Source organism: Giraffa tippelskirchi, chromosome 8 (genome assembly GCF_054371585.1).
Source record: "Giraffa tippelskirchi isolate mGirTip1 chromosome 8, T2T-mGirTip1v1.2.pri, whole genome shotgun sequence".
Lineage (NCBI taxonomy): Eukaryota > Metazoa > Chordata > Mammalia > Artiodactyla > Giraffidae > Giraffa > Giraffa tippelskirchi.
In genome coordinates this window covers 96064811-96089765 of record NC_137282.1, presented here as the reverse complement: position 1 = coordinate 96089765, position 24955 = coordinate 96064811, and the positions used below count along the sequence as shown (strand labels likewise).

General features: G+C 40.9%; 1 protein-coding gene and 1 long non-coding RNA gene across 16 annotated transcripts in view; one reads left to right on the top strand and one right to left on the bottom strand.

Moving 5' to 3' along the window:
* The window catches only part of LOC145516574 (uncharacterized), a 291214-nt gene that overhangs the window by 197916 nt on the left and 68343 nt on the right, over positions 1 to 24955 (top strand). The window lies entirely within an intron of this gene.
* The window catches only part of LOC145516576 (uncharacterized), a 71221-nt gene continuing 60932 nt past the window's right edge, over positions 14667 to 24955 (bottom strand). Inside the window, exons 3-4 of the long non-coding RNA XR_014061509.1 lie at positions 24776 to 24880; positions 14667 to 18488 (exon numbers count right to left, since the gene is read on the bottom strand). This is a non-coding gene — a long non-coding RNA (uncharacterized LOC145516576). The remainder of the gene's footprint in view (positions 18489 to 24775; positions 24881 to 24955) is intronic.

Genomic DNA, 24955 nt, shown 5'->3' with positions numbered 1-24955 from the left:
CTCTTGAGCCTCCCCAAGTGAGGTGGGGACAATGGAAAGACTGGAATTGCAAGGTAATGACAGCTTTTGTATAATTAAAATTTTTTGCAGTAGGAGTACTAAAAGTTAGGATGCTGTATATTAGTTCCATGATTGTTTGGTGCCTCAAAGTTCTGATATAGGGCTTCCCATGTGGCTCAGTGGTAAAGAATTTGCCTGCCAATGCAGGAGACACAGAAGAGACAGGTTCTATCCCTGGATCGGGAAGATCCCCTCGTGTAGGAAATGGCAACCCACTCCAGTATTCTTGCCTGGAAAATCCCAGAGACAGAGGAGTCTGGCAGGCTACAGTCCATGGGTTCCCAAAAGAGTCGGATACAACTAAGTGACTGAGCATGGATAGTTCTGATATAGGAGACTATGCTAGATAAATCACTATTTCTTAGGACTATATATCTAGGGAATGTAAAGAAAAAAGGAGAGGAGCCGGTATAAATTCAGTATCCTCTTCTGATCAAATTCTGCACTTAGGCACTAGCAAATGGTTTTCATTTGTCTAATTAAAGATAAATATTAGATTAAGATAGATTAGATAATAAAACTTTACCAAAATCACTAGTTTCTCAAGTAAATAGTAGGATGTGAGTTTCCACCTACATGCAAATTCTACCGTTTAGCTTTTAACTTAGTTCTCTGAACAAGAGAAGACTTCAGTGAAATTTACTGAGGTCAGACTAGGGACCAAAGCTCAAACAATGCTTTTTGCCTACTGTAGTATGTAAAAAAGCATAATTTAACTCAATAATGGGCATTTTCAATAGAAACAGAAACAAAGATATTTATTTATTATTTTATTAACTGTTCTTTGGCTTGGGTGCTAATGAGTTCTAATGGTTTTAACTGGGGGTATAAAAAGTGTGAAAAATTCACTTTATTTATTTTTTTCTTTTAATTGGAGGCTGTTGTTGTGGTTTTGCCATACATTCACATGAATCAGCCATGGGTGTACATGTGTTCCCCATCCTGACCCTCCCTCCCACCTCCCTCCCCATCCCATCTCTCAGGGTCATCCCAGTGCACCAGCCCTGAGCACCCTGCCTCATGCATCGAACCTGGACTGGCGATCTATTTCATATATGTTAATATGCATGTTTCAATGCTATTCTTTAAAATCATCCCACCCTCGCCTTTTCCCACAGAGTCCAAAAGTCTATTCTTTACATCTGCGTCTCTTTTGCTGTCTCATATATAGGATCATCTTTACCATCTTTCTAAATTCCATATATATGTGTTAATATACTGTATTGGTGTTTTTCTTTCTGACTTACTTCACTCTGTATAATAGGCTCCAGTTTCATCCACTTCATTAGAACCGAATTCATTAGAAAAGAATTCAAATGCATTCTTTTTAATAGCTGAGTAATATTCCATTGTGTATATGTACCACAGCTTTCTTATCCATTCGTCTGCCGATGGACATCTAGGTTGCTTCCATGTCCTGGCTATTGTAAACAGTGCTGCGATGAACATTGGGGTACACGTGTCTCTTTCAGTTCTGGTTTCCTCGGTGTGTATGCCCAGCAGTGAGATTGCTGGGTCGTATGTTTTAGAAAAGGCAGAGGAACCAGAGATCAAATTGCCAACATCCATTGGATCATCGAAAAAGCAAGAGAGTTCCAGAAAAACATCTATCTCTGCTTTATTGACTATGCCAAAGCCTTTGACTGTGTGGATCACAATAAACTGTGGAAAATTCTGAAAGAGATGGGAATACCAGACCACCTGACCTGTCTCTTGAGAAACCTGTATGCAGGTCAGGAAGCAACAGTTAGAACTGGACATGGAACAACAGACTGGTTCCAAATAGGAAAAGGAGTACGTCAAGGCTGTCTATTGCCACCCTGCTTATTTAACTTATATGCAGAGTACATCATGAGAAACGCTGGGCTGGAAGAAACACAAGCTGGAATCAAGATTGCTGGGAGAAATATCAATAACCTCAGCTATTCAGATGACACCACCCTTCTGGCAGAAAGCGAAGAAGAACTAAAGAGCCTCTTGATGAAAGTGAAAGAGGAGAGTGAAACAGTTGGCTTAAAGCTCATGTGTTTGTTAGCCATTTATATGTCTTCTTTGGAGAAATGTCTGTTTAGTTCTTTGGCCCATTTTTTGATTGGCTCGCTTATTTTTCTGGAATTGAACTGCAGGAGCTGCTTGTATATTTTTGAGATTAATTCTTTGTCAGTTGCTTCATTTGCTGTTATTTTCTCCCATTCTGAAGGCTGTCTTTTCACCTTGCTTATAGTTTCCTTCATTGTGCAAAAGCTTTTAAGTTTAATTATGTCCCATTTGTTTATTTTTGCTTTTATTTCCGTTACTCTGGGAGGTGGGTCATAGAGGATCCTGCTGTGATTTATGTCAGAGAGTGTTTTGCCTATGTTTTCCTCTAGGAGTTTTATGGTTTCTGGTCTTATGTTTAGATCTTTAATCCATTTTGAGTTTATTTTTGTGCATGATGTTAGAAAGTATTCTACTTTCATTCTTTTACAAGTGGTTGACCAGTTTTCCCAGCACCACTTGTTAAAGAGATTGTCTTTTCTCCTTTGTATATTCTTGCCCCCTTTGTCAAAGATAAGGTGTCCACACTTTAGACTTACCCGTTAAGACTTGTTCAGTCTCTCAGTCATGTCTGACTCTTACTCTGTGGAGTGCAGCATACCAGGCTTCCCTGCCCTTCGCTATCTCCCTGAGTTTGCTCAAACTCATGTCCTTTGAGTTGGTGATGCCATCCAATCATCTTGCCCTCTGTCGTTCCCTTCTTCTCCTGCCTTCAATCTTTCCCAGCATCAGAGTCTTTTCCAGTGAGTCAGCTCTTCTCATCAGGTGGCCAAAGTATTGGAGTTTCAGCATCAGTCCGTCCAATGAATATTCAAGGTTATGAAGGTGAAAAAGGAGAGTGAAAAAGCTGGCTTAAAACTCAACATTCAAAAAATATGAAGATCATGGCATCTGTTCCCATCACTTCATGGCAAATACATGTGGAAACAATGAAAACTGTGAAAGACTTTGTTTTCTTGGGCTCCAGAATCACTGCGGACAGTGACTGTAGCCATGAAATTAAAAGACGCTTACTCCTTGGAAGGAAAGCTATGACAAACCTAGACAGCATATTAAAAAGTAGAGATATTACTTTGCCAACAAAGATCCGTATAGTCAAAGCTATGTTTTTTGCAGTAGTCATGTCTGGTTGTGACAGCTGGACAATAAAAAAGGCTGAGCACCAAAGAATTTATGCCTTTGGACTGTGGTGCTGGAAAAGACTCTTTGGAGTCCCTTGGACTGCAAGGAGGTCAAACCAGTCAATCCTAAAGGAAATCACCCATTAAGACTATAGTTAAAATATTTTGAAGACTTGCATCTACAGATGATTCTGACCTTCTGCAGTTCCTCTATTATCAGCCATATTGTTTCGCAAACTGCATTTCTACTTGTTTCTCACCTTATCTCATATTATCCTACCAAAGAGTAACCATGGGGACTGTTAGGAATTTGTGTTTTACCTTCCAGTCCCTGACTGGAATAATGGAATTCTTCTAGGGAAGAGAACCATAAAAGAAAGCACCTATCTTTCTCAAGAGAATAGAAAGCCTTCAGGTTTGCAAGGGTGACTCATTATAGACAAGAGCAATTAACTGGAGTGAGAATGGGAGAAACTAGAGGGAAAGATCAAACAGGCATAGAGGAGGAGTGGACACACTTTCCTTGCCTAGAGAGCACTCTGAAGGGTCTGATGTGGAAGAATGGCAGAGATATAGTGAAGAAAAAAGGCACTGAGTGAGGTCCTGGGCTGGAAATGGAGCTCAGGAATAAAGCAGTTGCAGAGGATGATGCTGTTGCTTGTGCCCGGGCAGGATGTGAAAATCCTTGGCCCTCTCTGAGATTGTGTGAGACTCAGGCAAGGGTGGCTATTTTTGTTGGCACGATACAGACTTAATGATTGCTCTTTGGATTTTCTGGTCATTACACCTCTTTCCACAGTGCTGTGTTAGCTCTTGGGCTGACCAGGTAGCAATGTTTTGGTGGATAAAGCTCCGCCCATGGTTTTGAGAGAGGAGGGAGTGGTTCAGTTCTGGAGGTTCCATAGCTTTCTGGGAACTGGGGCTTCTTCAAATACTTTTTCTTCTGAGTCTTTCACATGACCTTTCCAAGGGCATGGTTTTAACTAAACATGAGACGAAAGCTGATTGGGCTGTTTTAAAGTAATTACTGGGGAGAATCACTAAGGTTTATCTGGCCATTATGTCATTTATACAACATGGCTAGTGAGCGGCTGCTCACAACTCTGAGAAACGGAAGAGGGACTCTATCTTCACTGAGGCCACTTTACGAGCTCAGACCACCCAGACATTCAAACATACAGAGAATTAAAATATTTAGGGCAGATTTTGACACAGTGAACCATGTTCAAGCAACACAGTCTTACTTGTGTTTATACTGACGAAAGACCTCCTTTTTACTCCATTTCCCCCCTATTTCCTAAAATGTATCATTAAAATGACAGAACTTGGCTTAGCTTGAAACCAAGGCTAGACCTTTAGAATCTTTGATTTGCAACCAGAATTAAATAAAGCATTTTTTACTTCCACTTAATATAAACATGATGTTTTGCCTCAGCTCCAACCAGATCTATCTTTCTTTTCAAAAGCCTTTATGGGCACATTTATGAACAGTAAATACGTGGGTGTCTTAGAATGTCGTGTCCTGTTGTACTTGTGGATACAGATCTGCAAGGCTTCTTACAGAAACTGAGATTTGTCTTATTAGAATGTCAGCTCCTTAAGAGACTGAGTCTTTTCAATCCCATTGTGTCTAAACTGACAGTTATTTTTTCTTATTTATTTTTAATTAAATGCTAATTGCTTTACAATATTGACTTGGTTTCTGCCATAGATCAACATGAATTAGCCATAGGTATATATGTGTCCCCTCCCTCTTGAACCTCCCTCCCACCTTCCGCCCTTCCCCAACCCTCTAGGTTGTTACAGAGCCCCAGTTCGAGTTCCCTGAGTCATACAGCAAATTTCCATTGGCTATCTATTTTACATATGGTAGTGTATATGCTTCCATGCTACTCTCTCCATTCACCTCATCCTCTCCTTCTTCCCCCTCGCCCATGTCCATAAGTCTGTTTTCTATGTCTGCTTCTCCATTGCTGCCCTGCTAATAGGTTCATCAGTACCATCTTTCTAGATTCCATATATATATACATATATATGTGTGTGTGTGTGTGTGTGTTAATATATGATATTTGTTCATGAGAAAAGAAGGGAAAGTGGGAAAAGAAGGTGACAATGAGTATGATACTCTAGGTCTTTGACAGCCTTCAGTGCTCTTTTCCTGCTCCTTAGACAGATAAAGACCGGCTTTCCCAAGTTCCCTCCTCTTCCGCACTCTCCTAGGCTGGAGACTGTCAGGGAGCAGGAAGTCAGAATCTCAAGATGGAAGATGTAGGTTTGCTTTAGAATAACCTTCTGATTCTTTCTGACTGACCCCATCTGTGGCTTTAATTTTTAATCAAAACTCAGAAGTTGCTGTATGATTTTATAGACTAATTCCTCAATAGAAAAGTTCCCTGAATGAAAAGTATTCAAAAAACTTTTGAATAGGCTTCCATTCTGTCTTCATTTTCCAGAGAGGCATTGAACAATGAGAAGAAAAATGACTCAGTGGAAACCTTGTCTTAGTCTTCTTGTCCTTGTCCTTTTCCCTCAGTTGGTGACATGGGACATGTTCTCATCTTTATTAAAAAGAATCTGTTGAGGATATATGTGAATATGTAGATAAAGTAAGTCTTTGTAGAACCTATAAAAATGTTAGAAAAATATTATGGAATACTGTAAAAACAAAATATTCTCATGGTTGCAGAATATTAGTTTCCATAAATGGGAAAAAGATATTTCACTGAATAAATGGGTTGTTTTTACCTAGCTGCCTAGGTATGGACAAAAAGCACTGTCATAAAAGAGTGCCAATTTATTTTTTCTCTGTATTCCCACATCATTTTGTCAGCTGCTGCCCTTAGCTCACCTGTGTTAAGTTACCTGTGTAGGTCTGTCTCACCTATAGATTACTGAGGGAGGAATCATGTCTGCTCTTTCCTACTGTCTTAGTAGCAGGGAAGTCTAGCCTAATATATGCATAGTAGATGCTTGTTAAAAGTTTACTGAACTGAAGCAATAACTTCTCTGTTAATACTGTGGCTCATTAGCTCAGATAGACAGCATGGTCTGCGCTCGATGCTGGACAGACTTGCTACTCTAGGCATGTTGATAATTGTCTTCACTGTATGTGGAGAACAGTGGATTCATTGACAGCTTCCATAATTCCCTGGGGATAGCTTCAAGTGGATTCTGAAAATCAAGTAGAGATATTCCTTCACTCTTACATTTATTTATGTATTCAATAAGATAAGTACAGAATCATGAAGCAATATCGGAGAAGGCAATGGCACCCCACTCCAGTACTCTTGCCTGGAAAATCCCATGGACGGAGGAGCCTGGTAGGCTACAGTCCATGGGGTTGCTAAGAGTCGGACACGACTGAGAGACTTCACTTTCACTTTTCCCTTTCATGCACTGGAGAAGGAAATGGCAACCCACTCCAGTATTCTTGCCTGGAGAATCCTAGGGACGGTGGAGCCTGGTGAGCTGCCATCTATGGGGTCGCGCAGAGTCGGACACGACTGAAGCGACTTAGCAGCAGCAGCAGCATGAAGCAATAGCTGTGACTTAGCCTTTGCATACTTTTTATCATGTGTTTGAGTTTACTCTTTTCTTTGATTTTTAAAAATAAAATTTCTTAGGAGAATTACACTTTAATGGTAGAATATTTAGAAAATGTAGAAATGGACAATAAAGATGAAAGAAATCCTACCTGTAAATATTGTGTAAGTATTATTTAGTTTGTTTTATTTTCTTCAAGTCTGTTTATATGCATATGCAATGTTGGGCAACACACACACACTTACTTTGCACCCTGCTCTTTTTACTTAAGATTTCATCATAAAGATTTTTGCATGGAATTAAAAACTTTACAATCGTGACATTTAGTAATGACAATTGAGTGCTTGTACCATATATTACTGGCATTTCCTTGTTAATAGACATTGGGAATTTTTCTACTTTTTGGCTCCATAAATACTTCTGTAATAAAAAATTTTGTTTGTATTTTGCTTAATTTCCTAATGATAGAGTCTCATAAGTAAAATTGCTGAGTCAGGTTGCATGAATATTTTTAGGGCTCTTGATACATATTTCCAATTGCTTTCCAAAATGTTTATACCAAATTTTATTGCCACTAAACAGCATGTATTCTAAAACTACAGTGTTATGTAGAGGTTTTGAAAAATCACTCTGGACTCTCATTGTGAAATTGCAGAGTACAGCTTCATATGTAAGAACTCTTTCCTAAATCCTTCCAATAAGATTCTGGTCCTAAAACCCATTAGTTAGCTATTTAGTTAGTTAATCATCTACTTTTCTCCCATGTATTGATTCGAATTTAAAATGGAGGATTTTGCCATGTTGGTTGCCATAAGTTTATCAAATGCTTGAGTTTATAAGAAAAAGGACTCCTAAGGAAGCTGTTTGGTCCACTGTACAGTACTAGGGAATTGCAGGCATATTTGTTTCTTTCTCTCCAATCACCACAGTATTAGCTCCTGAATTAAAAGTCTAGAAAAGAAAAATCCCCTTAGTAGCATTCCACTTTGAGATCTTTGGAAGAACAATCCATCCATACAGATAGTAGTTTTGTTTATTGTTGTTATAATCCAGTAAAGTCTTAGTAATGGAAAAAGGCCTAGAACTTTTTTCATCTCCACATTTTGCCAAGGTACTTAAGTCCATCAAAGATTAAGAGCCCATTTCCAAACACTCTCTGGAGATTTTATTCAAGGTCCTTTCAGGAGAATTCAGTGTCCTTATCTATAAGATGAAGTTGATGGTCCAGATGAAAATTTAAGTTCTTCTCAATGAAAATAATATTCTAGGTCTTCAATTTTTTTTCTAAAGGGGATATTTCTGGAGGTTTCAGATTTGAGAGTTAGACATACAGTATTTGAGGGAGGACAATGCAGTCCACGTCTGGAAAACATTTGGTTTACCTAGCATTTTGACCATCAAGAACAGTGGCATGGGGCTCTGAGTTAGGGAATAAGCATTCATAGAGGCAGAAGAACTGGACTTTCTTCTTGGAAGGTGGGAATTTTGGTCATCTCCCCAGTCTAGATAGAGATTGAGAATGTCCTTTCAAAAGATAAATGGTGGTACAAGACATCCCATGCTTGGTGGTGGTTTGAACAGGACTGCAAAACCTGTGGCATTTACTTCTATGCCCAATGAAGAGGCAGGTGAGGTCACATGGAGGAACTCAGTATCAATGGCACTACCAGGGTTGTTGATTAAAAACCAGCCTTTGATACCTAAAATGGCAGTCAGAGAAAAGAGTGTGTGGAATATCTAGTGAAAGAATGATCGGTAACATCTGACAAGTTCGAATAATGTGTACATGGACACATCACCAAAGCGCTATTTTGAAGCTTGAAAGAGAATAGACTCTGAACAATTAAAGAAAGTGCTGCATATATGTGAAGCCCTCTGTTGTTGATGTGCAACAGGGCAAAATGATTCAAAATAGGATTCAAAATAGGACAGTAATAGCATAGGGTTCTCTAAAGGAGTTTCCAGGTCTTTCTCTGAAAATGCTGTCTCTAAGGTTGCCCTGCACCGCCTCCCTTCCCTCAGCGCACCCCTCCCAGCCCGCCCCACCCCACCACACACACACACACTCTTTGCCCCTTTGGAGGAACCATAGAGACAGAGCACTTGCTTAGAAAGACCAAGAGTCCGATCCCAAAAGATAAATTTTTGTTTTTAAAACTCTAAGCAAAAAGCCTCACACATAGTAAGTGCCTAATATTGATGTAATCTGGGGAAGAAAAACACAAGAAGGGTCATTTATCATGGCTTAAACTCAAAACACAACAAAACCATCTATAAAAAAAGAACATAAGTAAAAGTATGTACAAAAAGAATCCAGTGTTTAAAGAGTTTGGCCTCAGATCCAAAATAATCTGCCTTCTCTTGAGGTTATAAAAATGCCATTAGCTAAAAGAACCAGCTTCCCTCATTCCAGATGTGAGTCTTTCTTATCTATCATAGAACACCTCTATGAACATGATTTGATAGTCCCTACATTCCTATTCCAGGAGGAATGCTCTGAGTGGGCTAGGCGCAGGACCACTGCACAAGCTGAGTTTTCACTGGATGACTCTGAAGAGATGTCAGAAGGATTTGATTTGATTGCATGTGCTATAACTGAATGCCAAGGCATGAAGTTCACCTGTGATGGATGGGTTCAGGGGTCAATGCCAGCTTCACTGGGTGTGTTATGGCTCTTGCAACATGAATGGACTCATGCTGCAAAGTTTGACAGCTGTGGCGCCAGAAGATAAAAATTACAAGATCATTTATGAAAGCTGGTCTTGCTGGAAAAACAAGAGAACACGTGGCTGGCCAAGATCTTTCAAGATCAGGCAGGTACTAACAAGGGCTTCATCTTGGATGTTCATTCCCCTCCAAAATAGCAGCAGTTAGGCACACTCCCAGCAGCAAATCAGGCCTACCACTCTGGCCATACACTTGGCTTTCAGGTACCTTCAGGCCTAGCTTTATCAGAAGGCTGATGGCTCAGCAGCAAGGCAGCACACTATGAGAAGCAATGCCTATGAAGAGGCTGAGGACCTACTGTCCATCCACTCTTTAACAGAGGAGAGTGTTGGCAATGAACTACCTTGAGAAGTATGTTAGCTAATAAGAAGAAATTTGCTGGGACTTCCCTGGTGGTCCAGTGGCTAAGACTCCACACTTCCAGTGCTGGGGGGCCTGAGTTTGATCCCTGGTCAGCGAACTAGATCCCACATGCCACAGCTTAGAGTTCACATGCTGCAACTAAAGATCCCGCATGCCACAACTAAGACCTGGCACAGCCAAGTAAATAAATATTTAAAAAATAAAATTAAAAAAAGAGGAAATTTGTTAAAGTAAGACACATCCAAAATTGGCACAGCTTACCAGGGAAGTCTATTCTGGGACAATATAAGAAAGATCTAAGTTGAATATAATTTCATAAAGAAAAGATTTAAGTAGTTGAAGCTTAAGAAAACAAACAAACAAAAAAACTTTCTTTTTCTTCTGGATAATTTGTGCAGCTATTATCTTTTCAGGTTTATGAAGCTATTAATTTCACATTTTCACATGAGTAATTTGGTCTTCTTTTTTCTTGCTATCAGGCTATAAAGAAGACCTGATAGTGTGTTGGCATCATAAATGTCTTTTCCTGATTGCAAAGTTCAGCATTCAAGAACTATTATCTTTCTCTCTAGATTTGATTATGTGGAAAAGGAGGCCTCCAATTTCTGAACACTTGAATTCTTAGGTTTTCCTGACTATGATTGGTCTGCTTACTCTGTTCTTTAAGTAGCTAAAAAAGTGAGGGTCACATGGTCAGAAACACCTCTTCTTGAAGTGAGCAGTTAATGACCCTTAATCTGACCTTGTGTGTGCAGGGGAAATCTTGGCCGCAGGAGGGCCATGCTGGACCCACTTGTGTAGTAACTTAGGCTTCTTTGTCCACACCATCCTCACCACTCCGACTTCTGGACAGCCTCTCAACTCTTCCCAGTCATCCTATAGGCTCTTCCCTTACTCACTCTTTAAAGAGATTGCCTAGGGAAGTCAAAAGAACAAAGACTGGGAGCCAGGATCCAGGGCTCAAGTTCTAGCCTTGGCGCTTGTTGGTTGTGTGGCCATCGGTTCTCTATGTGAAGTCTTAGTTTGCTTGTCTGTGAAATTGAGAAGCTTAACTCTGTACTTTCTAAAGAGTTTCAAGTTTAAATTTTCTGTGACCCAATGCTTCCAAGTTTGTCTATGTTCATGGACTATAGCCTGCTTCCTTTTCCTGCCCCTTGCCCCTTGCTCCGGGAGTTGGTGATGGACAGGGAAGCCTGGTGTACTGCAGTCCATGGGGTCGCAAAGAGTCAGACACAACTGAGTGACTAAACTGAACTGAACTGCACTATTATATCAGGAGAACTGACTTAACCAAAGACGGATTTTCGGAGACAGCAAAAGAGAAGGCTGGGGGTGGGGATGGGGGTGTTCTGTGAGGTGTGCTTGAGATGACTAGACATTTAGACATGGAATTTATTAAAATTTCCACCACATCACAGCTTAGAGGTTGGGAGGGCTGCTCTGCCCTTTACATCCATGCCTCACGCTGCCATTTGTGATTTCTTCTCTTCTGGGGTATCCTGGATGCTCATTCTAATTTGATTCCACATGAATAAAAATGTTGAGAGTTCACAGTAGGATTTTAGACAGCCCTTGAACATTTCCCAAGGATGATACATATTTCTGCTTAGGCTTGTGGGATAATGCACAGTGTATTATACATAACTCTATTTTCAGGAGCTTATAATCAAGTTGGGGAGATAAGACTGGTACGCATGTGTGAATTTTACCTTCACATTTCAAATAAAATTATGAGTCACTAACCTTTTTTTTCTTAGATTGATTAAAAAATTCCATAGCAACCTTGGGGTTGCTGCCCCTAAGGAGGGTTTATTCCTGACTGTGGTTCAGAAGAAATCAATAAAGGCTGGTGGAGGTTATGAAGATGATGTGAATTCTGACTTTGAGTTCTTTTGCTCTTCTTCTGGAAAAAAAAAAAACACAACTTGCTTCATTCATCAAACGTTAAGGTGTTCTGTATGCCAGGCACTTTTTTAGGCCTGAGATAAAAAAATCTTAAGAGCCAGGCACAGATTTTGATTTTGATTTGGTCATCATCTTTATTTATGTGAATTGGGAAAGTCATTCCTCTTCCTAAGCCTTAGGTTTTTCCTCTTCACAGTCAGGGATAGAAGTGCCTCCTAATGTTATAAATATTTAATTATATATATGTATATATGCCTGGTATTAAGAGACACTTACTCCTTGGAAGGAAGGTTATGGCCAACCTAGATGGCATATTTAAAAGCAGAGACATTACTTTGCCAACAAAAGTCCATCTAGTCAAGGCTATGGTTTTTCCAGTGGTCATGTATGGATGTGAGAGTTGGACGGTGAAGAAAGCTGAGCACCGCAGAATTGATGCTTTTGAACTGTGGTGTTGGAGAAGACTCTTGAGAGTCCCTTGGACTGCAAGGAGATCCAATCAATCCATCCTAAAAGAGATCAATCCTGGGTGTTCATTGGAAGGTCTGATGTTGAAGCTGAAACTCCAATACTTTGGCCACCTCATGCGAAGGGTTGACTCATTGGAAAAGACCCTAATGCTGGGTAGGATTGGGGGTGGGAGGAGAAGGGGACGACAGAGGATGAGAGGGTTGGATGGCATCACCGACTCGATGAACATGGGTTTGGGTAGACTCCGGGAGTTGGTGATGGACAGGGAGGCCTGGCGTGCTACAATTCATGGGGTCGCAAAGAGTTGGACATGACTGAGCGACTGAACTGAACTGAACTGATATATGCCTGGTACTTGGAAGGCAATTAGTGGTAGCTTGGGCTTCCCCAATGGCTCAGTGGGTAAAGAATCTGCTCCTGCAATGCAGGAGACCCAGGAAACTTGAGTTTGATCCCTGGGTTGGGAAGATCCCCTAGAGCAGGAAATGGCACCTCACTCCAGTATTCTTGCCTGAAAAATCCCATGGACAGAAAACCCTGACAGGCTACAGTCTAAAGGGTCAAAAGGAATTGGACAAGACTGAGCAGCTAAGCACAACTAATACACAATAGCACCATTCTTAAAAAATACAGTCTCCAGCTCCAGGGATCCAAATGTAGTGGTGGAGACAAGCATACAGAGTTGTCATCTTATGGAAGTCCTGGCCTATTGTCAGTGGAGCCTCACTGGTCATGCTTGGTGCCAGGTGAACACGGGTCCTTGCTTTTCTGCATGTTTTGTGTTAGGCTGTTTACTGCCTATGACATTTGTAACAGATTGGCTAGTGTCCACAGCAGCAGGGTGTGGTAGCCTTTTCATCATCTTCCTGTATGATTGCCAGTGAAGAGAAGGGGTGCAAGATTTTTTTTTTTTTGCCTCAGTGCAGAATTCTTTTTAATGCACTCATTTTAAGTGGCTATTTCAAGACACTTACTTTCTTCCAGGAATTCACAAGCCCAATGGATGGGCCAGATAAGAGAAAGTGGCACTTTTCTTAATGTGGCACTTCCCTTAATGAACTCTTCTAGCACCTACTGGTTCTTTTTTCCAGTGCAGACTTACTCTGCAGGGGGATACAGTGACATTACTATATAGAGAGGATGGACCTGACATGGCCTATCAAGTTTTAGGCTAAGTCCTCTATATACATAGTTCAATCTATTATACTATTGTAACCCCCACTTTACAGATGAAGGAACAGGCCTACAGAAGAAATAATGTGTCTGTAGTCACACAGTTTAGAAGATAGGGAGCCAGGGTTTAATTCTTGGCCTAACTCAGTAAATTCTCACCCCTGGACTTAGTTGGGAAACAGAAAACTCACATACACATGTTTAAATACCTACCTACTTACATAGGCCTCAACTTCAGTCCCACAGATTCTGATTTAATTGGTAGCCTGGGATAGGGTCCTGGTGTCAGCACTTAAACTTTCTTGTATGGTTCTAAAATGAAGCTGTGTTGAGAACTTTTGGCTTAACTCCAAAGTCACACTGTACCACGTTTCTACACCCAAATAGCAGATTTCCCCCCATTAAAGTATCAAGAAGTGCTTCCCAAACCATATTTTAGAAACAGGAAGTTTCTGGACAGGTTTGAACTTTGGGGAAACTTTTAATCATTTCCCTTACTCCTTTCAGTGGATAAACATTTTTTATGCTTCTGTGGCTCATAGAGCTCCGAGGGAATAGTTGTTACAAAGTCCAAGGAAAGAGAGAGATCTGAGAAAATCTTCTTGGATCCTCGTTTTTTTGCATGTCATTTATCAGTCAGAAATGCTGGCTGATTGTCATCATTTCTGGAGGAAATTTTGGAGGACATTTCAGCCTCTTCTCACCCACCTTTCTTGGTGATTTCCTCTTGGGTGTCCTGAACTTTGGTTGAATTTCTGTGGCTCATGTGGCTACCACAGGGAACGGTGCATGGTCCTTAGAGAACAAGAGCTGCAGGCTGTGTCTGGATGGTCATTTGACTTAGCATGACATGTCCTTGGAAAGAGATCCAGTCATTGACACAGTCCAAAAGAGTAACTGCTTCCACAGATACTGTAAAACTCAGTTCCAACAAAAATCTCCTGTCAGTGTGGTTGGGCTCTGGCTCTTAGCAACTGGTCCTTAATGTGTACGAGGGCACTCGATGCTGATTATTTATGTTCTTTGTCATTTCTAAGAATTTTTTTCTACATTTATAAGGAGGATTTTGAAAAGCCAAATGTTTTTAGCTAGAAGGCAGTATTTCTAAATCTTTGGAAGATTATAAAGTGAAATACACTCTTGGGGATTAGAAGTAATTTCCAACTGGGCATCAACGTATCTATTAGGAAAACTCTTGGAAGTGAAAAAACAATATGTATAGTATTTATTTTTGTTTTTTAAGAATTGACATAAGGATACATAAAATATTATTAACAAATTTTTATTGCTAGAGAATAGGATGAGGAAGCATGGGAGATATTTATTTTTACTTTACATTCTCCTATAATAATAACTACAACAATGGTGACAACTAATATTTCCTTCTTTCTTTGTGCTTGGTCATATACTATTTCCCATACGCATTTATCATTCACTATACAGAATAACTTTATATGATAAGTACTACTGTTCTAGTTGTGATGCACTCAGCTATAAGGAACACAAGACTGGCTTAAGCAGCAGAGCTTGTTACCTCAGATAAGAAATTCTAGGCTAGAATGGCTCCAGGCATGATAAACTCAGGAAACTCAAGATCTGATATTTCTGTCTTTTTGTTTTGCCATTGCTTGATCCCTGGGTTGGGAAGATCCCCTGGAGAAGGGAAAGTCTACCCACTCCAGTATTTTGGCCTAGAGAATTTCATGGACTGTATAGTCCATGGGGTTGCAAAGAGTCGGACACAACTGAGTGACTTTCACTTTCTCCATTGTCAGCATGGCAGGTGATTCTTAAGCTCTGCTTGTGGCCTCAAGATGACCACTGTGTCACATCCACAGGTGGCAGCATCCAGTCTCTTTCCCAATGTGTTTCTCATTATATGCTTTTCCCAGAACACCCCTACTTCCCAAGACAGTACACACAATGCTTCACAGGCCCATGCCTGCACCAGCCTTCCACTGAGAGGAGAAAGGGACCACCGTGGTTGGCCTCACTGCCTGCCTGGAGCATATGGAGAAAGAAGGTAGAGAACTGAAAAAAAGTTAGTTAGAGTTGTGAAAGCAGACTTGAGCCAGAGGAAAAGCATTTTCAAAGCCCCCATCCAGACAGAGCTACCACTAGAAGTATTTGAAAGGAATTTGCATTGATATGCATTAAAATTGCCCTAGACTTCCTTAATGACCCTAGGAATTGTCACCTTATCCTTGTCACCAGGATCAGAATTCTGTTACAAGTAAGGAAGGACTGGGTTATATTACTAACTGCCTGCCATGCTGTTATTATCCAAATGTTTACAGAGGGTAAGAGAGGTCTGCTAAGTTCCCAAGGACACATGGTTAAAGCATAGTAGAACTGAGCCTTGCAATTAGATCTGCTTACGCCAAAACCTATTAATGCTTTTAAGTAAAATTTAAGGATCTTACATTAGTCAGTGATTCATGATTCAGGTAGTATCCAATCGAGCAGATAGAAAAAATTCCAGAAAGCTGTACAAAATGAAAGACTTATAGGCAGAAAGGAGCAGGAACAAGGATCTTATACCAGAGGGAAAAAATTGGTTATTGCAACATTACTTTCCTGTAGGGGATGGCAGGAGCCTTCAGGCAGAGTAGCTAGCTAGTGTTGATCAGGCAACTCCCGACTGACTGGTTGAAGATTCCGTTTCTGGGAAAGCTGAAATTGTAATTAAGTCTTGATTTGGTGATGTGGGCTTCCCTGGTGGCTCAGATTGGTAAAGAATCCACCTGCAATGCAGGAGACCTGGTTTCGATCCCTGGGTCAGGAAGATCCCCTGGAGAAAGGAATGGCTCCTCACTCCAGTACTCTTGCCTGGAGAAGTCATGGACAGTGGAGCCTGGTGGGCTATAGTACATGGCATTGTAAAGAGTCGGACACAACAGAACGACTAACACTTTTTTTTTCCGCTTTGATGATGTGAGGCTTAGCACAAGCAATTCCATTTGGGTCTGTTGTCTTTTTTTAACACCACTAAGATAGACTGCTACTGTGTGCTATCAAACACTGCCTCTCTCTCAACATGTACTGCTTTAAAAATTATTAAAACAATTTCTTAAAAAGAATTATGCTTACAAGTCTCAGTTAATTCTAACCATGGCTCCTCTAGTCTAGAAATTTGGGAAAACCACCTAAACATTTTGGACTTAGTTTCTTTTATTGTTAAAATTAAAGTGCTCAGCTAGATAAGAGCTATCTTTCCTAGCTTTAATTTCTAGGAGTATATTATTCTCATGAAAAATCATTCAGAGTGGAGATTTTTTAAAAAGCTTCAGTTGTACAAATAACATCATCCATGAAAAACCTGGAAGAAAGTTCAGGAATGAATGTTACTTTTTTTGTATAAAATGTACCTGCTTATTTGCCACCAGTACAGATGGTGGTATGTAACCCTTCACTGTTGGGGGCAGGAGGTGGCACTGATATCCTAGGGTGGTTTTTCTTTTCTCTTCTATCATGGTACTGTCTCTTCCAAGGACTCAGCCCACCAGCCACAAATATGCCAGGAAGCCCATCTGCTAGTGGCTGTGAGCTAACAGCTGCTCCACCGTACCCATCAGAAACCTCGACTGTGTAAGCAAGGACCATCCAAGTGAGCAGATGAGGGTCCTTGTATCTAGGACTTCTGCCCTCTAGAGCAGATTATACATCTGCTTGCCTCCCTGTGACCTCCAGCTGAGATCAGCCATCTCAAACTGCCTTCCAAGGACTTGGAATAAGATGAGAGTAAAGATAACTATCTCACCCAGCATTAAGAGCAGAGTAAAGGCAGAGACAGCAGAGACAAACAAAGGAGATGGATCTGCGTATGTGTGCACTTTTCTCCTTTGTAGAAAACAAGGAGCAATATATAAAGATTTGAAAGCTTTGTTTAGACCATTATGAGAATTTGAAATTGAAATGAGAGGTGCATCAGCAAGGCAGTATTAAACATTTGCTGAGGAAATTTTGATGTTGAAATATCTACAAACTTTACCATTAGACAAATATAATCTTGTTTAACTTTTTAAGTTCGGAAAAGATAAAACATGTTGTTTTTTTTTGATATATTATTATTGTGGCTGACTTTGATTTTGGGGGCTCCAAAATCACTGCAGATGGTGATTGCAGCCATGAAAGTAAAAGACACGTACTCCTTGGAAGGAAAGTTATGACCAACCTAGACGGCATATTAAAAAGCAGAGACATTACTTTGTCAACAAAGGTCCTTCTAGTCAAGGTTATAGTTTTTCCAGTAGTCATGTATGGATGTGAGAGTTGGACTATAAAGAAAGCTGAGCGCTGAAGAATTGATGCTTTTGAACTGTGGTGTTGGAGAAGACTCTTGAGAGTCCCTTGGACTGCAAGGAGATCCAACCAGTCCATCCTAAAGGAAATCAGTCCTGGGTGTTCATTGGAAGGATTGATGTTGAAGCTGAAACTCCAATATTTTGGCCACCTGATGCAAAGAGCTGACTCATTTGAAAAGACCCTGATGTTGGGAAAGATTGAAGGCAGGAGGAGAAGGGGACAACAGAGGATGAGATGGTTAGATGGCATCGCCGACTCACACAGTTTTCCATGAGATGTATTTCACAGTAACAGATAACACTTGCAGCTGAGTCAATTCATGAATAATCATTCCAGGAGACTTAAAGTATAAGCATGTGCTTTGGGATCAAATTATCCAGGTAGTTGCTTTGATTTCCATTTTACTTCCCATGTAAATTAAAGACAAAATTCTTTAGGTAACAGAAGGAATAAGATATGTACCAAATCCTAAGATTGTTGACATTCTCATGGGCCGGTGAAGTCTTTGGATTCTGGCCCTCTTTGAAAGTCATGCAAAGTTCTCCTTCAGACAAACCAGGGTGGTCCTTCAAAGACTGGAGGCAGCTGCCATCCAGAAGGCCCTTTTGATTTGCAGAATTCCAGACACACCTCTTAATACAGCACCAAAGACAACTTGGCTGCCTCACAGCCTCCAATGTGCTGGTACAGCTGTGAAGGAGCTAACTTTGGCAGCCATAGATCATGAAAGCTTCATCTCAGCTTCTCTCAGAATAGCTTTCCATCAGGAAGCTCTTCACATCTCTCAAAACAAATGCAGAAAGAAGGGAAGCAAACATTAATGGGGGCTTTAAAGAAAGATAATATTCTGACTCTTTGGGTTTTGAAATATGGCTACAGTGTATGGAATTGATCACTTCTGCTTTATGAACAGCTTGGGGTGTTAGAGCAATAGATGGGGAGCTGAAGCAATTTGGATTCAGGGTCCAGCCTTGTCTACAGTTCATGAGTCATTTAGTTTAGCTTCTTTGACCTTGGTTTCCTCATCAGTAAAATGAGAGGGTTTGCCCAGATGATCTTTGACCTAATGAGTCTATGAAAAGTGAATATTGGAAGCACATGTTCACCTTCTCCAGTTACCAGCTGTGAGATGTGACTGGAACAAATGGCACTAACTGTCGAAACGTTTTGGGCTATAGGGGAAGCATTCTGAAGTGGGACAAGGGCACCTCATGTTGCAACCTGGAGCCCGTCAACTCTCCAAGGCTGGGCCAACCTTTGCTTCTGGCTCCTATCCCCACTTATTCTAGCTGAACCAAGAGGGACACTCCTAAGCATTAAAAAAAAAAATCAATATATTTCAGAGGCTTTATGAACAGTTATAAATTAGATGCTTGCCCCAAAATTTAACTTTTAGTTCCTGCAACTGATCTAAGATTGCTGTCTAGCTCACAGTCTCATAGATAATTCAATCTCCCAATTTAAATGGTCTCCTTTGAGTAAACGCTGGGCAATGTCACAGTTCAAACCTTCAGGATCATTTTTCTTCCCTCAAGGCAGCCCCCTTCTACCCTTCCTTTTTCTCTTCTGGTAGGCAGAAGCTTATTCTTCTTGCACATGGCAGTTGGCAGAGGGGTTGTTGGAATAAATTGTCCTTAGGATCCTCTCTGATGTCTGCTGAGATGTACCTGACCCACCTGGTCATTGGCAACCTGTATTAATGTCTACTGCTGCTGCTGCTGCTAAGTCGCTTCAGTCGTGTCTGACTCTGTGCAACCCCATAGACGGCAGCCCACCAGGCTCCACCATCCCTGGGATTCTCCAGGCAAGAATACTGGAGTGGGTTGCCAGTTCCTTCTCCAGTGCATGAAAGGGAAAAGTGAAAGTGAAGTCACTCAGTCGTGTCCGACTCTTAGCGACCCCATGGACTACAGCCTACCAGGCTCCTCCGTCCATGGGATTTTCCAGGCAAGAGTACTGGAGTAGGGTGCCATTGCCTTCTCTGATTAATGTCTACAGATGTGTCTAATCCCACCTGGACTTTTGGGACGTTATGTTAACATCTGGTACTTTGCCGTTAATTCTGTATTTGAAGTATGGACACTTTGTGGATTTATTCATTTGAACTCCAGGTCTTGTTTGATCCAGTAGCCTTTTAGCATATGTTCTTCAGCTTGGGCAATAGGAAATTCTGGATTTACTACATGCAATCCCCAAACTTGAAGAATCAGAGATGCTATATTGGGTTCTCTCTCTTGCCAAGTTCTTCCATGTAAAATTTCTAGTCTACTTCAGCCTTCCCTGCCCAACTCCATAATGGTTCAGGACTTCGGTGATATTCTCTCCTCCCAGATTTCTAAGTGGAAAACTCACTAAAGGCCCCTTCCACAATGGTTCATTGTGAAAAAATGTGGTAATTAGTGGTGACTGGCATAGATGGGGAAGATGGAAGTGTTTTCTATTTGCCATCATAGCTTCTACCCTTTATAGCATAGTAGCTCTTGTCTTTGAATTGACATCATTTCCCAAGTGAGGCTGGTAAATATATATAGGACATGACCTAGAGAAGTGGTTCTCAAACATTATCATGCAGTTAATCACCTGGAAGACTTGTTAAAACAGACAGCTGGGCTCCACCCTCTGTTTCTGTTCTGTAGCTCTAGAATGGAGCCTAAGACTTTGTATTTCTAACAAGTTCTTAGATGATACTGATACAGCTGTTCTGGGACCACATTGATATGGAATCTTCAGGTTCTGTATACAGATTGTGGTAAAATAAGTGCAATTTCTATGTACAATTTTGTGCTTGGAAATATAATAAAGGTAAATCATTGTCCAATATGAGAGATATTCCTGGGCTCCGACTCAATGCACATGAGTCTGAGCAAGCTCCAGGAGTTGGTGATAGACAGGGAAGCCTGGTGTGCTCCCAGCCATAGGGTTGCTGGGAGTCGGACACGACTGAGCGACTGAACTGAACTGATTTACAAATTAATGGATGAGTCTTTGTATTATTAGGTTAAATATTTTCTAATGATTTCTATCTTTTCCTTTGACACATTTTTTTTAGGTTACAAACCTGATCCACCCTACAGTGAAGGTAGTTATAACCAAGCTGGGATTTTGGATTATTAAAGGAGTTTTTTCTAGTTTTACATGATGTGTCTATTATACCGAGGTTTGCTCAATTCAGAGCCAAGCACCTCTGGCCTCGCTGCTTTGGTGGTCTGGTATTCCCATCTCTTTAAGAATTTTCCACAATTTGTTGTGATCCATATAGTCAAAGGCTTTAGCATAGTCAATGAAACAGAAGTAGATGTTTTTCTGGAAGAGGGATCAAGAGAGAGCAAGGGCAAGCCTATCTATGGCTCAGGCTTAACATACTGGTTTTTTCTTATATTGTTTCAGGTCTCTTATCTCCTGTGTTTCAAACACAAACTTCTGCTGAACCTTTTTTAAAAAACTGATGGCTTTATTTTCAATTAATTAAGTTCAGTCGCTCAGTTGTGTCTGACTCTTTGCAATCCCATGGACTGAAACACACCAGGCTTCACTGTCCATCACCAACTCCCAGACCTTGCTCAAACTCATATCCATTGAGCATTTGAGTGTTGCTTTTGAGCATTGCTTTGAGTGTTTCTCATGATGTACTCTGCATATAAGTTAAATAAGCAGGGTAACATATACATCCTTGATGTACTCCTTTCCCAATTTGGAACCAGTCAGTTGCTCCATGTCCAGTTCTAACTGTTGCTTCCTGACCTGCATACAGATTTCTCAAGAGGCAGGTCAGGTGGTCTGGTATTCCCATCTCTTGAAGAATTTTTCACAGTTTGTTGTGATCCACACAGTCAAAGGCTTTGGCACAGTCAATAAAGCAGAAATAGATGTTTTTCTGGAACTCTCTTGCTTTTTTGATGACCCAGCAGATGTTGGCAATTTGATCTCTGGTTCCTCTGCCTTTTCTAAAACCAGCTTGAACATCTGGAAGTTCACAGTTCACGTATTGTTGAAGCCTGGGTTGGAGAATTTTGAGCATTGCTTTACTATTGTGTGCGATGAGTGCAATTGTGCAGTAGTTTGAGCATTCTTTGGCATTGCCTTTCTTTGGGATTGGAATGAAAACTGACCTTTTCCAGTCCTGTGGCCACTGCTGAGTTTTCCAAATTTGCTGTCATATTGAGTGCAGCACTTTCACAGCATCATCTTTTAGGATTTGAAATAACTCAACTGGAATTCCATCACCTCCGCTAGCTTTGTCTGTAGTGATGCTTCCTCAGACCTCTCAGTCACCCTGATAACCCTATGGTCAGCCTGAACATCAAGGATCTTATTGAGCTGCTTTTCCCTCTGTCTACCCAATTCTGCCTACCCCTTCAAGGAGCAATTCAGACACTAGCCTTGCCTGCCCACCCTACACAGGATCTTTCCCACTCCACAGGTTCACATAGAAATTTACCCATTTAACTTCTAAGAATACTTATTAAACATCTAATCCTGTGATTACTCTATGGATGCTTATAGTATGAACAATGATAATAATATCAGTAATAATAATGATAGTAAAGATTGCATAGCGGTTAGTAGTTTGTTAAGGACTTTAACATTGATTACACTTATATAATCTGAATATCTTTTTTATATAAAAATATAAGCCCCAGAGAATAAAAATTATTTCTTGCAGGTCACTGGCACTAATTACTAAGAAAGCCTTGGCCATAATATAGGTATTCCATGAATTCTGCAGGAATAAGTATGCAGAATAGTGAGTTTCCCTGGTAGCTCAGCTGGTAAAGAATCCGCCTGCAATGCAGGAGACCCTGATTTGATTTCTGGGTCAGGAAGATCCCCTGGAAAAGGGATAGGCTACCCACTCCAGTATTCTTGGAGTATTCTTCCCTGGTGGCTCAGATGGTAAAGAATCCACCTTCAATGCAGGAGACCTGGGTTAAATTCCTGGATTGGGAAGATCCTCTGGAGGAGGGCATGGCAACCGACTCCAGTATTCTTGCCTGAAGAATCTCCATGGCCAGAGGAGTCTGGTGGGCTTTAGTCCATGGGGTCTCAAAGAGTAGGACACAACTGAACAACGGAATACAAGCACAAGTGTGCTGGCCTGATACCAAGCCAGAGGCAGAATTTTAAAGTTTTCCCAGAAGGGAAAAAGTGATTCCAGTTGAGCTAAAATATGGAAATGGTTAAAGGACAAATGATAATAAAAATACAACTACTCCTGCTGTATTGATAGTTGCTGAATACCCTATGAGATCTTTTGTGTGCTTTATCTTGTGTCATTTTCAACAGAACTCTATGAAGTAAGCACTATTATTTAGTAAGGCACTCTCATTATCAGCTGCAGATGAGGAAACTGAGGATCTAAGAAGCTGTACAACTTATCTAAGACATACAGCAAATAAGTGCAGAGCTAAGACTCTATTATGGAGTCTCTCCATATTGAAAAAGGAATTCCACCAAGGGATTACTGGCACATGATGGGGATAACTAGAGTCTTAGAGGTCATAACTATTTTTCTGAATCAGGAAGTGTTTCCACAGGCAATATTCCTGTTTTCATTGGAACACTGTGAGATTTAGAGTCACTTGTGAATTTCCTCCTTTGCGTCAGGGAACATTCAAAGGGAACAACCCAACGGATACAGATGGGCTCCACCAGCTTCCTAGGCCAAGGTCTTCTTGTTCTTTACTTGTTAGGAGTGGCCAGGTGGGCTGACTGCTGTCTCTGAATGTAATACCTTCCTTGTGGGGTGACCAGGAGAACAAAGGAGACTCTGACCATCTCAGATTAGAGCTTTAGGAAGAAGGTAAACCACCTCATCCAGTCAGCTGCCTGCGCCAGTATAATATGTCACTCACATGTCAAGTGGCTTAATATGCCAGGTGGCTCAGTGGTAAAGAATCTTCCTGTTAATGTAGGAGCTGAAGGAGATGTGGATTCGATCCCTGGGTCAGAGAGATCTCCTGGAGGAGGGCATGGCAATCCACTCCAGTATTCTTGCTTGGAGAATCCCATGGATAGAGGAGCCTGACAGGCTACAGTCCATGGAGTTGCAAAGAATCAGACATTTCTGAAGTGACTGAGCATGCATTTAGACACAGAATTTTAAATACATCTCCAAACTCCTTCACAGCAATACTCAGATTAGTGTCTGATTGAATAACTAAGTAGAAAGTGTGTATATGCTGGGGCTGGGAATTTTGGGGACCATCCTAGAATTTTGCCTACCAGAAGAGTAATCTAGGAGGAGCTAGATTCCCCATTATGCTTCATTCAGAGTTACCTCATTTTGATGGGTTTTCTATTTTTTGCCTTATAAATTTTTCAATGAATAAGCAGTTATTTGATTTAGTAATTACATTGCTGTACTCTCTTCCTACTCTGCTCCATGACCTATACTAACTTCTACATTTCACAGATGAGGATGCTGAAGCTCAGAGAGGTTATGGTATGTCAAGAAGACCCATAGTCGGTTAGTGGTGGAGTTAGAACTGCTTGCCAGGCATTGTGACTTTAGGGCCTCTGCTCTTCCCACAGCATCATAGCACTTTACCCTGAGAAGGCTGCCTTCATCATTTCTCATCATCACCTACCCTTAATTTCGCATTAACTTGGTGAGTCCTCTCCATGATCCCTGAAAAGTGGTATTATTATTTCCTTAGGTTCTGTGTAATGCAAATCAGCATGAGTACTTATCTCTGAGTTGGGATCCTGTATGTAGTGATTATTAACATTACTAGGAGAGGTAATTAGTTTCCTGTAAGAAGATGGGTATTCAGAGGGTGCTTGCATGCTTCTTAGCTCCCCACAGGGTTCCTTTTCCTGCTCAGAGTCTTTCCTTGTGCACAGCAAGTGCTCCCACACAACTCAGGAAATGTCAGGAGCTATGCTGAAGAACAGTTTTCAGGGCAAGAAATTTAGGAGAACACCGTGTTCTGCGATCTTTCTCTGAAGTCCAACCTGTGCCATACACACAAGCAGAGGCAGTGCCAGCAAGCAGCCATTAATATGTTCCACTGATCTTAACTCCCCAGGCATCAGTCAGTCAATGGTTCCACTGGTTAAAATGTACCTACCATTAAATCTACTCCCTGAAGAAATGGGGTGACTGAGGCAAGGAACATGAGAACAGCAGTCTTTTCCAAACTCTCGGCCATCATATTCAGTGTTGCTGTTTCCTCCTGTCAAAATACATAATCCCCCAAAGACATGAAAATGGACAATCAGCAGTAACTATTGCTCTATAAAGATTCAGC